Source organism: Muscardinus avellanarius (genome assembly GCF_963383645.1).
Source record: "Muscardinus avellanarius genome assembly, chromosome: 10".
Classification (NCBI taxonomy): Eukaryota; Metazoa; Chordata; class Mammalia; order Rodentia; family Gliridae; genus Muscardinus; species Muscardinus avellanarius.
The window spans coordinates 99,578,861-99,592,337 of NC_137796.1; positions in this window are offsets into that span (position 1 = coordinate 99,578,861).

Genomic DNA, 13,477 nt, shown 5'->3' on the forward strand with positions numbered 1-13,477 from the left:
GGTTATCACTAATGTTCTACAAGCAACTTTAGCCAAAGACTCCAACAATATCATGATGGCCACACCTGCCTCCACCTGCCTTATACACAAAGATGCATGCAGAGATTGGCCTTAATCAGCCTTGCAGGTGAGTTGCAGAAGTGGTTAGGTAACAGAGGCAAGAGCTATGTGATAGCAGAACAAACAGCCTCTGAGCCCAGAAGCCTGGCGTAGATTACTTGGGGCCCCTGAGAGGCACAGACAAAGTGTCTGCATGCTACTACGCAGATACACATGGAAATTCTGTTTAGAACACAGGATGACTGTCTTCAGGGTTCCCTAACTGAGGCACTCAAGAAAAATGGGTCCACACCCTGCCAAGAAATGAACAGCTATAACAATGACAATTATATTTGTTGAACAATTCATCTTGCTAAGCGATTTGTATTCATTGTCTCATTTTTTCCCTCTCAACAATCCCTTGAGTTGGATACTATAATTATCCAAAATGTATAGCTGAGGAAACTGAGGCTCAGAGAGTTTCAGTCACTTACCCTAAGTAACTGGCAAGAGCTGGTGTTCAAAATAGGGTCTATTTGAGCATCTGCTCAGGAAAGGTCCTACTGACTGCTGTATATATGAACAGGGCCACCCTCTATAGGCCGCACAAATCGCACTGTCCTCACCTCATATGCCATCCACCCTGCATGTTCTTCACAACTGTTTTCACAACCTCTCTTCTCTCCCCCCTTCTCCATCCTTCTCCTCATCCATCTTCCTCTCTGTGTGTGCTTTTTTATCTTTCCCTTATTTTTTTTCTTTTCTTCTTTCCTAATGTAACCAATTTATTTGGGTAAAAATACATAAATATATGGAAATTAAAGTGATCACGTAGAATCACGTTCATTGAAATGTGTCTTAGTTTAGCTTCCTCTGAGGTCCCTGAGGTCTCCGAAAGGTACACATTTACATAAAGGCACTAAATCTGCAAAGTCACATTCTTTCCAATCAGGGATATACCTTGGGATATATTTTCCAATATCCCTGGCAATCAAGGTATATAAGGAATGACCTTCACTCACCAGCTATGCACTTCATTTAAGAAAATTTTTGTTGCTGGGAGATGTGGCACACACTTGTAATCCCGGTATTTAAGATGCTGAAACAGGAGGAGGATCGCAAGTGCAAAGCCAGCCTCTGCAATGCACCAAGACTCTCATCAACCTAGGGAGACCCTCTTTCCAAATAAATAAAAAAATTGGTCTGAGGGGCATAGCTTGGAGATAGTAGAATGCCCCTACATTCAAGCCCCACTATGAAAAAGAATTGTTAAAAAACACAATAAGTTCTCCTTCATCTCAATCCTAAATTAAGTATCAGAAAGATCATGACCTTATGAAAAGTGATGGTAAAAAAAGCAGTTAGTTCTTAGGTTTCCCTGGTGGGGAAAAATACCTGCCATAGATATTTGAGGGTCTACTGAACCCTTCATTTCCCTACCCACAAAGCTTGCAAATTTATATCAACATCATCATCAGGATATCATGACTTTTACATGGCAGAGACAGGATTTGAATATGGGTCTCTCAGGTCCTAAACTTTATGCTATTATACTCTCTTTCCTACATGGCAGGTGCTCATTAGGCATGCACCCAATCTCATGCCAGTGTGACTCCTATCTCAGTCAACATTCCCACTGCTGTAATCCAAAACAATTGGCCGTGCAACTTAGAGGAAGATTTATTATCTCACAGTTTGGGGAGATTTCAGAGTTTGAGCCCATGTTAGGCAGGGTTTGTGGAGCTCAGGGCATGATGGTGGGAAGCTGACAAGGGAGTGAGCAAGACTCTGCTCTCACATCATGAAGCCCTGAAGCAAGAGAGGGAGAAGAGAAGAGACTTTATATAATCCCCGAGACTGCATTCCCAAAGACCCCTCATCAGCAACCCAGTCTGAACTCCAACATTACTACCTTGATCCTTTGACGGCTGGGGGAGCACTCTAAATCCAAACTATTTTAACTCCTGGGAAAGAATGCTTCCTCCTTCTGGCTCTGCTCTGAGAAGACACCCAAACAGCCCATGGATTTTCCGAAAGCATGCGGCCTGGGAATTCCAAATAAAGCAGCTGGTGTACCAAGGTGACCCATCCCTATGGGTCAGGTCCTTTCAGATGTGTATTTGATTTAAGCCAGGCATTTGGTCAAATGGTTCTTTAGTCAAATTTTCAACTAGCAACCAGGATGAAGGGGAGGAGCTACTGATGTTGATAATGAAAAAAAAAAATGACCAGGGAATTTCATTTTCTAAGGGGCTTTGGGTCAGATGTTTTTAGTCTAAATTTTGCTCTATTTTGCTCTGAATGGAAACAGTCAATTAAACATGTCCAGTGAAATTTGCTTTTGAGGTAAAAAGGTGCTGTGACTGTTGGAATGTTTCAAAGTGCTCCAAATGTCAAACAGTGATGGTCATAAAAGGAATGCTGAATATTAGAGGAAAATTGCTGCAATTGAAAGCCATAAAAGATGATAGCCTCTTGGAGATTTTGTCATTCATAGACAATTAGAAGTATACAGAGCCCCCGAGCTTTTCTCCAACATCCTCATTACCAAATTTCCCAAGCTGGGGAAACTAAGGCACAGTCCAGGAGCATGAACTCAAATGTCTCAATTCTCAGGCCACTGAACTTACTCATTCATTTGGCAGATAAGAACTAAATATTTATGATGGAGGACTTAATTTTTACCCTTATGTCAAATTTCACTACTACTCTTAAATGTTTCAGAACACATGCTCACCAGAAAACTTCCTAGCACCATCCACAGGGAAAAGAAGTAGAGAAAAGGTCACAGCTACTGCCTGGAGCTATTTTCAGAGTCTTCACTTTATACAGAAAATAAGAAACATGGTATGGGTAACATTTTATGCTATAGGCCCTTCTCAGACCATCTCCATTCTCTTCAGCTTATTGAAAGTTCTGAGAAGCTGGACGTGGTAGCATGTGCTTATAATCCCAGTACTTGGGGGGCTGAGACAGGAGGATTTCAGGTTTGAGACTAGCCTCAGAAATTTATCAAGACCCTCAGCAGCTCAGTGCAACCCTGTTTCAAATTAAAAAAAAAATGACTAAGAGTGTATCTTAGAGGTAAAATTCCCCAGAGCTCAATCCCCAATACTGTCCCCCCCAACCAAAAAAAAGTCTTAGAAGTTCAACTGTAAAGAGAGTACATCATTCCCTTAACCATGGAGGAATAAATTTTCCAAATGGACAACAGAGCTACTTCAAAGTAACTCCTGAATCCTTGTAATTGCCAATCTTATGTCTACATTTTTATTTTCCGAGAAAAATGGAATTGTGTGTGCATGTGTGTACACACCCGTATGTACGCATATATGCCTGTCTGTGGTACTAGGGATTGGGAATTCCAACTCTGGGATACACTCCCAGCCCTTTATAGTTTTTTTATTTTGAAACAGGGTCTCAGTAAACTGCTAAGGCCGGCCTCCGATCTGTGATCCTCCTGTCTCAACCTCCCAAGTACTGGGGTTAGAGGTGTGAGTCACCATTCCCAGCTAAAAAGTGGAATTCTTTGGAACTTGAGATATGATTCTGGTACCAAAAGAATATGTTTGCAGATGAAGGAATGATATCGCTGTGGATGCATGAGAGTCTAGGGAGAGCTTTGCATCCTAAGGGGGTCTGACTGCTTTGTGGAGCCAGCAGTGAAGAACCAGCAGGGGAGACTATGGGATAGAAAGTCTTGGAAGCCTAATCTAATCACTGAGGGGTTTTTGAACTCCCTTATCAGAGCGCAGCAGAATCACATGGATGGCTTGTTACCAGATGGCTGGCACTCAATCTCAAAGTTTCTGGTAGAATTTGGGTGGGGCCTAACAATCTACATTTCCACCAAGTGTCCAGGCAATGGTGATGGTGTTCACCAAGGCCCCTAGTCTAGACCACCCATTTTCCTAAAATACCTGGATGAGCACTCAGACCCAGTGATATCAGTCAAGTTGTTTCCACTCCTCCTGAGCAAAGGGTGGACACCTGGCCCCATCGGTGAGAAGGTCTCTCTAGACTCTAAGACCAGCAGCAGTGGGGAGGTGAGGTGAGGTGGATATATGCTATACCTGCTGGTTGCTCAAAACTGAGCACAAAAACGGGGTGCCCTACTGTGATCACTTCCCATGCATCTCGGGGTTCCATTTCTTTCGTTTAACAGCTTTCAAGACAGAGCCTCCCTCACATCAATATATTACCTTAATATAAAAGGACATCACTTGGAGTGTGAGCTAAATCACCCAACCTGGTTAGACCTCCCATCTCAGCCAATGAGACTCTTGTGCCTAGGAATTCAACCAGGAATTCCTAAATAGTTCCTAACACAAAAGACCCCGTGCCAGGGGCCCGAAGCTGGCGTCCAGCTGGATGGTCAGTCCTGGAAGGTCAGGAGTCAGCTCCGGCTGCTCTCTGGAGGCAGCGCTGTCCCAGGTCCCTCTGGGTATCCCAGAAGTCTCGCCATCCAGGTTCTCCCTCACTACTCTCTTCTAAACCCCTTTTACCCAAGTAAGCCTGTCTGTTTTGGTGGCCCAAAACTTTACATAAGATCCCCAAAATAGGAGGCATGGAACTCCACATTTAACACAGATAAAAATAGCATCTCTGGATAAAAAGGGAAGGAGAGATCTCACACCCAAGATACAGCACCCATAACACACACACCCTCCTCAGCCCAGGAACACCTCCCACAGGTTTCTGAAGATCTCAGAGTGTTTACAGGATGGAGATGGAAGACACTGGCCTGTAACATCTGCTTGGATGTGAGGCTCACTTTGGCAAGCAGCAAAGAGATAAGGACTTAAATACCAATGGGTAAAAAGACAGCCTGCTTACCTAAGAGTTTTAATTATACATTTCTATATTAGCTCATCCCCCCTCCCCAAAGACCGCATATGCTCACATGGAGCCCCCCACCCCTGGCCCGCCATTGTGTTTCTCAGTTCATGAGCATAGATGGAAGCAGATATTTGGCTACCTTGCTTCCTCCAAAGAAATACAATTGGAAATAACAACAGTGATGAAGCCAAAACACGTTCATTTCAGCCTAAATCTCTGAAGAGCAGACATCAGCAAAGACCCAGCGCAGAGAAGGCCCACGCACCACAACTGCTGGATGCTTACAGTGCAGCCCCGGAGAGCAGCTGCTCTACAGAGGCCTAAAGAAAAAAGAAATCAACATGCAGGCGCTTTGTCTTGAGGGAGAGAGAGGGGGAGAGAGATTTTTATCCAGCAGCTTCCTCTGTAGGACGGCTCCTCTGAAATGATTGACTGTTTTCAGCAAATGAGGGCCCTTCACCCAAGCTAGGAGAGTTCTGCCCTTAGACGTGGACATCTCAATGCAGGGCCCATGGACCCCGGAAAACTCAAGTTGTACCAGATGAGGGCCAGACCATGGGATCTGGGGACTGAAGGATCTGATTTGTGAATTTTAGGCAAGTCTGTTCTCAGATATTATTTGAATTGGGAACCTTTGCTCCAAGCAGGGGAAGGGCTGAGAAATCCTGATTACAAAATCAATCCAACCAGATAGTTTAGCACCAGATAGTTGAGCATGGACACTTTAAAAGTTAACCAGCGCCGGGCGTGGTGGCGCACGCTTGTAATCCCCGCGCTTGGGAGGCAGAGACAGGAGGATCGCACAGGTTCGAAGCCAGCCACGCGCGCTGGTTTAGGAGACCCTGTTTCCAAATAAAAATGCAAAAATAGGTCTGGGAATGTAGCCCGGAGGTAGAAGGGCTTCCAGGAACCCCAGTACCACCAAAAAAAAAAAAAAAAAAAAGTTAACCAGCATCCAGAGAAAAGGGGCTTCAAGGGCAATTTATGTCCATTTAGGGGACAAAAATCTCAGGACTAAGGGGTCCTGGTCTATTTTAGGTCTTAGGAAAGGGTGCCATTTGATTGAGAAAGGTCCAGGCCAGTTCATGAAGGGGCTGGGGTTTTAGAGACCCCATGAGTCTTTTCAAGGTATACAAAGCCCAGCTCACAACTTGCACTGTATCTGCATAACTTTGCTAATTGGAGAAGATGAGGGTCCTTGAACACTTGTGAGGTTAAAAATAGGGAGGATTGAGCCAGGTGTGGTGGGGCACACTTGTAATCCCAGTACTTGAGGGGCGGAGACAGGAGGATCGCAAGGTTTGCGGCCAGCCTCAGCTACTTAGTGAGGCTCTCCGCAACTCAGTGAGACCCTGTTTCCAAACAAAGAATAAAAAAACAGGGCTGGGCGTGTAGCTCGGAGGTATAATATCCCTGGGTTCAATCCCCAGTACTGAAAAAAAAGGTGGATTGTTGATATAGTGATCTCAAATTTATAGATAAGAAACAGAAGGGCTTGTGAGGTTCATCGGGCATGGCTCCACATTTAATAGTCTGGAGAAAAATTCCTAGCCTGGGACATTAATCTCTGAACAGAGGTCAAGCCTCCCAAAAGGCCTTGCAGGCACAGAACAGGGGAACTGTGGTAAAGAGGGTCTGGTTCCACAGTGGGGCCTAGGAAGAGCATTGGGCCCCAGGTTAAACACGCCCGCCTCCTATAGCCCAACAGCCCTTACTTACCGTGGATAAGTATTGCCTAGTTTCTTAAATCCAAAAAGGGAGATAATCACTGTTTTATTCTCACCCTCTTCAGATTTCACACATGAGTGAGATCACGTGATACTTGTCTTTCTGGGTCTGGCTTATTTCACTTAACATTATGTCCTCCAGGTCCATCCAGGTCAGGATTCCGTCTTTTTCATGGTTGTATAGTATACCATCATGCATATATGTAACACATTGGATCACTGCCCCACGTATACTTGAATCAGACTATCGTATTGTTCCCCGGGAACATGTACAATTATTATATGCCAATCAAAACTGGCTTCTAGGGAAGAGCTGACAGAAAGGAGTCAGGAAGCTTCGAAGATAGCAGGTAAGTCAACAAGGGGGTTGTTCCTTGTTGGCTTTTGGGTGTCTGGCTTAAGAAACCAGGTAGATGACATCGGATACACTGGAAGCAGGCACACTTTGAGACAGAATTTGGCAGGGGTCCTGTGCACTTCCTGGGCTAGTGAGATATGCAAATGGAGATGTGCAGGGGGAAGATGGATACGCAGAAGCTCTGTGCCAGATGTTCTCAGGAAACGGACCAACAATCAGAGACCACATCCTCTCCCAGCTAGACTAGCTCTCACTCTGACAGCTGGTCCTCCAGGTCTTCTAGGTATTATTACTAAACCTCAAGGGCCCTGAGACCCTTCCAGGGGACTCTCTCTCAAGCCTTTCCACATAAATCAGTACAAGAATCCTGCTAAGTCCCAGCTGATGAATGAAGTCCTTCCCCAAAGAGCTTGGCCCAAGCCCAGCATAGCAGCTCGCCTGTTGATTTATCATCTATGCAAATCATTCCTGCCTCTTATGACAAAATGTTAATGACGAAATAGAGGTGATCTTCCGAGAGAGGGAACTGCTATATTTTTGCAAGTGGAAATTGGAAATGTATTATTAACAATGAGCATTAATTATATATTTTAATGCTCACATAGGAGAGGCAACGGGGGCATAATTTGCAGAGAGGTGGGGGAGGGCCAGAGGCTGTAACCTCACGCGATCATTTTATTAAGCCTACGTCCCATTTCCTGAGCCCATGAATATTTCATTTGGAATATTTATTTCATCTTATTATTCAGCCGCTGCTTCTCAGCTAAGCCCCGGTTTGAGACCAGTCTTTCCTCTTTCTTGATCTGGCTCTGGAGAGAATGATCCTTATCTAGAGATGACGCATGGCTCTGAGAGTATCCTGAAAGCTAGATTCAAGTTTGCTGGCCCCAGGACAATCCACATTAGCAGTGGTAGCCTCGTGAGCATTGAGGGCTATGGTCAGCTCTATGGAGAAGGGGGGAGGTCTCACTGGTGTTGGGGTCATGCCCCAGAGAGTCTTCCTAATCTGAATGTGTTGGTCTGTTTCCACCACTGGCACAAAAGACCAGAGACGGGTCAACTAAAGCAGAGACTTGTTTTACCTCCTGGTCTCAGAGGTCCAGGGCTACCGGGCTCCATTTATTTGGGTCTGCGGTAAGACCAGAACAAAGTTGGCATCATGGCTGCACAAGTAGATAATGGCAGATCGATCAATCAATAGATAGATAGATATAGATGAGAGTGTGAGCCTACCTTTCAATGGCATGACCCCAGGAACCTGCTTTATCCAACTACACCCCACCTGCTAAAATTTCCCCCACCTCCGAATAGCCTGCTATGCTACAAAAGAACCTGTCAGTGGGTTAATTCACTGATGAGGACAGAGCTTCATGCTCTGATCACTTCCCAAAGGCCGTCTTCTGGGACACCTTCAACACAAGCTCTTGTGGGCGGCATTCTAGACCCAAAGCTTAACACCTAATAACCCAGTTCCTGGGCCCAAGTCCAGGTTCTCGGTGCCCTGCCCCAGCCCCACTCAGATGTCCTAATCAGACACACATGGCCCCCTCCAAACATGCCCATGCTCCAGACCGAAGACCAAGCACAGATCTCAGGAAGTGCACCCACCGCTCAACAAGGCTGAACATTTTAACGCATGCGCAGGTGTGTAAAGGCCTACATCTGGGCTGTTACTTCCTTCCCCAGGGTCCTTGGGAGCTTGTGGATCCAGAGAAGCCACCTCTTCTCCAATCCACAAATGTACCCGGACTTGGGAATCTAGCTTTATTGGAGTAAAAATCTGCACTGGAGGAGAGTCTGTAAGAAATGTTCCTGTGGCCACCTTTGGGGACATTCTACGGGGTTAGCTCTCATATGAATGATAAAAGACGCCCATCTGGTTCTTGGGCTGAGTGCTAAGAATCCTCATGGGTGTAGAAGTGAAATCCTAACCGAACGGCATGCTGTTTACAAAACCATACAAAACTCCCTAGTTAGAGGGTAAAGTTCAAAGGATCATTACTACTTCATGGAGAACGTTTAATGACATTATTATGCACACACGTAGAGGAAAACTCATCAGGGTATAAAACCATGCATAGCATATGATCATTTAAATCATCTAAAAGTTGGAGGCTAGAGAAGGATTTTAAAATTTGATAAATTTTTAAAAAATTTAATAAAGATTTTTTAAATTAAAAAAATTGGTACATTTTTTAAAAAAAACGCTAACCACAATTGCTAACAGGTGGAGACTTCAGATTTAATTTTCTTATACACTGTTGGCTTTGCTAAATTTTACTTTTTATTCATTATTTTATACACTTTTACTGGTACAGTATAGTTTCACATCATAATGTAATTCAGAGTAATAGAGACACACGTACGCTCAGCCCTGGGTGAGCTTCCTCCGGTTCCTCCCCACTCTCGCCCCTTCTCCACACGTGATATTTAGATTGGCATTGATAATGTCACCTATTTATATAATATTAGTGAAAGTGTTTTTCTTTTCATTATCTGTCCCTTCTCCCACTACTGTCCTGTAAACCATTTCTATCATTCGACCGGGGCTTCTCCTCCATTATTTTAAGTTCCATTACCAAATTTTCACTAGTAAAAACATTTACCTTTATATTATTGGAAAATAAGTATTTATTTAGTAACTATGTGTTACATTATAATATTAAAATTTACACAGAGATCTAATGCTATAGCTTTGATTGATAGGGGACTTGAAAGGGGAGTAAGGTGCTCGAACTCTATCCGCCAACCATTAGACAGCATTTTCTGGTACACTGTTCGCTCTTTGCTCCTTTTTTTCCAAAGATACCCTGCAGTCATCAACATCCTGAAGGCCTTGTAGCCCATCCCAGCCTCCTCTCTAGCCTGGGAGCCGGCAGAGGAGAATCACCGGGGTTTCCCTTCACTGATACATATGTCTAGGCTGCACATGGATGGTGCCTCTCTAGACAGAGGGTCCTACCGCCATCACCCCTGACTCTGGTTCTGCGAGTGCCACAGGGTTCGCCTTTATCCCAGGAACGGCAGCTGTGGGTGGGGAGAGATGGTGAGGGCTGCTTCTCACTCATACTTTTTGCACTAAAGCCTATGCTTTACAATCAAAGCCCCCTCCCTCCTTCCCATGTAGAAATCCCGAACATGGCTCTGCTTGATGGCCAGTAAAATGTCCTACGTTTCTGTCCAACAGAAAGTCTGTTGGCATTTATACTCCCCAGGGACCTGGGAACTGTAATGTCAACAAAGAATAAACAAACCCTGGTTCTGGCACCAAGATCCGTCTAACTTATTACCGACATTTTCACCCCTGGAAATAGCAATGAAGAAAGTATAATTACATCTTTCAAACCTGGAGTGAACTTTATGCACGTTTTTGCTGAGCGACCCTAGTTTTCCACAGTCACTCTTAATTTTGTCCTAATAAAAACTTGATAAAAAAAATCAAGAAGGGCTGTCAGTCCATTCTCTAATGATCCAGATTTCCTTCTTCAAGGCCAAAGCCATCAGGTGAATATTAAAACACATTCTCACCGCGGTTCTTACCAATGCCTATTAAGCCCAGGACGGAGCGGGAAACAGAGAAGATCGACGGTCTATTTTCATTCCATCTCTCTTAAAATAATGATGCATGCAACTTCGTGTCATTACTTTTTAATGATCTTAGCCTAGTTAATAGCACAGTAATATTCCAAAAAGGAGCAGGGGATTATTTCCACATTTAATTTTCATTGCAAAAATGGAAGGAGCGCGCTCTCTCTCCTCTCTCTCTCTCTCTCTCTCTCTCTCTCTCTCTCTCTCTCTCTCTCTCTCTCTCTCTCCTCCCTCCCTCCCTCCCTCCCTCTCTCCCTCTATTTTTTTTCCTAGCCTGAGAAGCTGTCTGCTGCCGGTGACTTCATTTGCTCTGCTCCATTACAGCTGAGCTAATGGATCAAAACCAAATGATTAATTTCGTACTCTTTTGAGCATGTCCAAGGACCGGCTGAGTGGCTCCTGGAGCCTCGGACCTGCCTCGGCAGTGCGTGCAGGAAGTTTCCTTGGCTGCTCATACAGTCGGGACCCTTGACCTTCCAACTGACTCTACCTGGGATTTATTCCTTGTGCTTCTTTGTCTGTCGGGGTTGCATGAAATGAGGAGGAGATAAGGATTCAGGGGAGTACACTGAAGATGATACATTTCCCTTCAGTGGATTTTGAGGCTTCAGAGAAAGCTAAGGTGACCCCAGAGGACCTCGTGCAAGCGCTACCATCCACTCATGCAAGCCTGCGCGAGCTCTTCCGTGCTGAGCGCTCTTAGACCCACAGAGGTGGCTCTCCTGGTTGGAGCTCAGAGCAGCAAGGTTTGGGACCTGCTATTCCCTCAATTCCAAGACACATAAGAAGTCAGAATGCTATAGGGATCCATGCATATCTACGTTTCTGGTGGCAAAATTCACAATAGGCAAATTATGGAACCGACCCCGGTGTCCATCAACACATGAAGGGGCAGTGAAAACGCACACACAGTGGAGCTTCATTCATCCATAAAGAAGAACAAAATTACGTCGTCTGCAGATAAATGGATGGAACCAGAAAATACTACGCGAAGTGGAGATCGCTCAGTCTCAGAAAGCCAAGGGTTGTATGTTTTCCCTGCTATGTAGACGCTGGAGAGAAAATAGGAAACGTGAGGGACTTTAAATAAGGTGGAGAGAGACCCATAAAGTAATAGATGGGGTTGGGGGAGAGAATTAGGAAGGAGGAGGGGGTTGAAGAAGGACACAGTTCGAATAATACTATAGTAATATGTAAAGGTATTAGTACAGTTTTATCGACATGTGTGGGAAGGGAAGAGAGGAACGTGGAGGGTCCTACACCAAGCGCTCTGTGCTCATAGGATTTTATTACATTTAACCTCATTACAATGTATATTACTTAATTGTACCTTCTTTTTCAGGGCGCAAAAGAGTAAAAAGCAGTAAATCAACCAAAATCTTAACACAAATCTTAAGATGTACCCCAAATCATATCAAATGTGAAAAATGAAAGTGTGTGGCCGGGTGTGGTGGTGCATGTTTGTAATCCCAGCATTCGCGAGGTTGGAGGATCGTGGTTCGCAGACAGCCTCAGCTACTTAGCGAGGCCCTTTGCAACTCAGTGAGACCCTATTTCAAAAAATAAAAAGGCTAAAAGATAGGACTGGGGGTGTAGGTCGGAGGTGCAATGCCCCTGGGTTCCATCCCCAGTATTGGGGAAAAAAAAAAACTCATTCAGTTCTCTACTTAAGGGTTGCCTGTTTTAGTCCAGAGTGGAGGCACATGTCATTAGGGTAGCCTCAATACTTGGGAGGCTGAGATGGGCAAATCGCAGGTTGGAGATCAACCTCAGTAAACTAGTAAGACTCTCAGCTACTTAGTGCGACTCTGTTTCAAAGCAAAAAATAAAATTCAAAAAGGACTGGGGGTGTAGCTTAGAGGTAGACTCTCCCTGGGTTCAATCCCTGGTAATACACACACACACACACACACACTTTATTTACTGCATGTAAAATTTGTAAATCATAAAAGAACTATAAACAAATTTTGAATTCTAATGCTATATACATTTATGTCTGCAACTTACTTTAAAATGCATCAAAAATATAAGCTGGATGAGCCAGGCGTGGTGGCGCACGCTTGTAATCCCAGCATTCGGGAGACTGAGACAGGAGGACGGTGGTTCGTGGCCAGCCTCAGCTACTTAGTGAGGCCCTCTGCAACTCAGTGAGACCCTGTTTCAAAATAAAGAATCAAAAATAGGGCTGGGGGTGTAGCTCGGAGGTGGAATGCCTCTGGGTTCCATCCTGCAAAAGAATGTGTGTGGTGTGTGTGTGTGTGTGTGTGTGTGTGCGCGCGCGCGCGCACGCTAGACAGATGGAAGGGTCAGTGGGTGGGGTGGGTGGATGAGAAGAATGGACAGATTGTTGGATCTGTGATGATGCAAAAACAGTAAAATATAATTATACAAACTAGGTCGTTGGCACATGAGTTTTCACTAACGAATTCAACCTTTCTGTATTATAACAAAGTATTTTAAAGTATGAAGTATTGAAAAATATATAATTGAATCAAGTAATGTTGATAGATGAAACTTGTCACCAATATCCCTCCATCCCCCACTGAGGCCCTTTTCCAAATCTGTGCTCCCGCCCAGCCTCCATGTTCTGCTTTCTGTTGGCTCCGGGTCCTCCCTACCTCCTGTCCCAGTAAAGAACTAAAAAATAAACACATGTGTGCTGGTGATGGTTTTGTAATACACAGCTGTGTGTGACCCTCGCACTGGGCGCTAACATTTCAATCCGATAATTTATCCCATTCGTGAGTGTATTTTTAATTCCCCATGCGTCATCTAGCCCTTCGCCTTTACACAGAGTGACTGCCATGTTTTCCACAATGCCTCTGCGCTAAGTGCCTTCAAGGATTATCTTTGGTGTAATAGACCGTCCTGTGGTTTAGGAGTCACTGTTGCTAATGTACAGAGAAGGGAACCAAGATTCAGGCAG